The sequence below is a fragment of the Poecilia formosa genome, unplaced genomic scaffold (assembly GCF_000485575.1).
Source record: "Poecilia formosa unplaced genomic scaffold, Poecilia_formosa-5.1.2 Scaffold511, whole genome shotgun sequence".
In the NCBI taxonomy this organism is placed as follows: Eukaryota; Metazoa; Chordata; class Actinopteri; order Cyprinodontiformes; family Poeciliidae; genus Poecilia; species Poecilia formosa.
Window position 1 is genome coordinate 220592 of NW_006800450.1, and position 3128 is coordinate 223719.

General features: G+C 54.9%; 1 protein-coding gene across 1 annotated transcript in view; it reads left to right on the forward strand.

The window, feature by feature from the left end:
- The window catches only part of arnt2 (aryl-hydrocarbon receptor nuclear translocator 2), a 144440-nt gene that overhangs the window by 29008 nt on the left and 112304 nt on the right, over positions 1–3128 (forward strand). The gene's annotated exons all lie outside the window — the stretch shown is intronic.

The following is a 3128-nucleotide window of genomic DNA, read 5'->3' on the forward strand; positions in this document are numbered from 1 at the left end:
AGCTGAGCTGCCATCGGCTCGGATTTTGAGAAAAGAGGAGCAACAGAGAGCAGAAAATTGCTCACTCTCTTTACAGACGAAAGGGCCAACAGCAAAGCAGTTCTAAAAGACAGTAACTCAAGAAAAGTCTGATTTAAAGGCTCAAATGGAGCTTTTACCTGAGCACGCAGGAACAGACTGCTGTCTAATCCCATAGAGGAGCAAGTGGGTGTGACACAGGTGCGCTTCTGCGCATGCCTCTCAGAAACCGCTTCATCAGGGGGCGGTTAAAGACCGTTCTGTCACCCAAACCCTCATGGCAGGAGGAAATAGCTGCAGCATATGTTTTAATGGTGCTGAAAGCTAAATTTCTGTCCATCAGCTGCTGGAGAAATGACAGCACGCAGCCTATCAATCCATTCTTTACACCCTTGTCCTTTAGTGGGGTCGGGAGGGGTGCTGGTGCCTATCTCCAGCTAACGTTCCGGGCAAGAGGCGGGGTACACCCTGGACAGGTCACCGGTATGTCGTAGGGCGCACGCAGCCTAAAGGACATGAAATGGGCTCCATGCCCACTCCCGCGCACCAGGGTTGAAAGGCTGACCACTTTGAAGCATATAGCGCTGTGGTAGAAGTGGCTTGTGCGCACTGTATGGTACCCACATCCTGAGGGAGACCAAGCCTCTCTAGGCACTCCCGTTCAGCCGCCAGATCCAGAGATGCTCGCCTATTTCTGAGTGGCTCCTGATCCCTGCCCCGGCCTGGAGGAGCGCGTCCTCCCTCCATGGCAGCTTCCAGCAGCTGGTGTCGTCCTGACACCAGCTGCTGCAGACTGGGAAACAACGCTGCCTTCTTGCGCTCGGGTGCATTACCGATTACCAACAGCTGTTCCTCCCGAACTCGGTCCAGGAGCCTTGGAATCAATGGAACTGGCGAAACGCATAAAGGAGCAGTTTTGGCCACGGGCTGTGAGCGAAGGCGTCCACCCCTAATGGTGGGTCTTGTGGGCTCAGTGAGAACCGCAGCTGGCACTGCACGTTCTCCCGCGTGGCGAACAGCTCCACTGCTGCTCTGCCGAATCTGCTCCATATTTGAGCGACCTGCTCGGGATGGAGACTCCAGTCCCCGTGGTGAGGACCGCCCCTGGACATGATGTCTGCTCCTCTGTTCAAGACGATGGGGATGTACACCGCTCTGATCGAGAGCACAGCAGCTCTCTGGCGATGTTTAACAGCTGAGCAGAGCTCACGCCTCCCTGGTGATAGATGTAGGCTGCTGCCACTCTGTTGTCTGTGTGGATCAGAACATGATCCACACACTGACCCTGCAGCGGAGGATCAAAGTGTTGAGTCACCTTCAGCACTGTGAGGAGCTCCAGCACGTTTATGTGAATAGACGTGGTCTGGCCACTGTGCTCCAACCACCTGAGACAGACACGTTCCGACAGGGATGCGTCTGTGAACACCGATATGTGTGACGTGGGTCTGCTGAGGGGAACCCCCTCTGCCAGAATGCTGGGGCTCCTCCAGTGGGTCAGATCGGCTCCCACTGAAGGAAGAACAGAGATCGTGCGCCTCTTCTGGTGCACAGGATCTATGCGCAGGCGAGCGAACCATCTCTGGAAGCATCTCATGTGCAACAAACCCAGTGGAATCACAACGTAAGCCACTGACATTCCCAGCAGCCGCATGACTGACAGAGCAGTCATTATGCTGCGAGGCCTGACATGGCGGAGCTGCGCTGACAGAGCTTCAATTCTCGGCTGTGCCAATCGGGCTCTCATCATAACTGAGTTCAGCTCCACTCCCAAATAAAAGATCCTCTCGTTTTCCTCTCCCTGGGGAACCGTGGAAATGACACCTTTTGCCACAAGTTCCTGCAGCTTTGACATGAGAGCGGAGTTCTACTCCGGAGAGGATAGAAGCGTCTCCATGATCCCCTTGAAAGGCAGAGGCCTGTCTCCAAACTGCAGCGTGTTACCCCTGCTGATTAGCCGATCCATCCACCTGTCCAGGGAACATGCGTGCCGCCACTCTGAATAATGTTCTGAAAGTGGGCTTGCATTTATGTGAGGTGCTGTGGTTCGCATGAACTCCAGCCAAGTCAGAGCCCCTACCGCCATCCACTGCCTTGGACATTCTCAGAGGGGGGGGGAACCAATGGGGAATTTGGCCAGCAAGGGCTGGTTGTTAGCCTCCATGCAGCATGACGCGACGGCGTTCATGTCAGGCCTAGGGCGAACCCGCGCGCTTGCTGAAGAGGCGTCAGGGTGCTTGAGACGCCATTTTGGTGCGGATTGCTGCCGGACAGATGACAAACAGTCGCCACTCACAAGGTGAGATGAGTGCGAAGCTGCAGCTGGAATCACAGTAGGCTTTGACTGTTCACAGAATGCGCTCTTGTACTCAGACTGCTCAGAAGAGGCATACTTATTCACTGAGACAGAAAAATTCTGTGTAGAAACCATGGAGCTGCAGTGCCTCCTAAACAGCTGCCTAGAGGCTGCCGGCTTGCTGTGTGTGGGAAATGTGTGCAAGGAAAGGAAGCTGCTGTGAGATCAGCTGATCTGACAGAGTTGGAACCTGCAGGAATTTTGCTCTCAGCGATATGTTTGTGTTTTATTTCAAAATATTTCATATTACCACACACATTCCCCCCAGCTAGTCATTTCCTAGCTTGACTTCTCCGTGGTCCCTGTGGCTGGCTGGAACCGGATGGTTCGGGCTGACGTCCTCTGGGGAGACGCTAGGTCACTGGGTGGTGAAAAGAACTGCCAAGAGGTGGAGGAGGGTGGCAGAGCGGAATGGGAAGAGGCTGCAGTCTCTGGTGTTGACGGCGGCCACATCGGTCCCCCTAGCGGCCGGAGGTGCAGGGGACAGGTTGTGGCCGTTCCAGGCGGAGGACGGACTCCGAAACCTTCTGGGTCTTCTTAGACTCCGATAGGAGAGACTGGAAATTGGCACCAAACTGCACATTGGGGTGATGTGACATCCAGCAGGTCCTTCTGGAGCTTCTTGGACATAGATGGTGAGAGGCGGAGCCAGGTGGTCCTCTGGATCAGAGTAGCCCAGGTAGCTATCCGAGAGGAACAAATCGCTAAGGTGGTGCACAGATTGAGTATGGCATCAGCCGCCTTGCAGAGAGAGCCC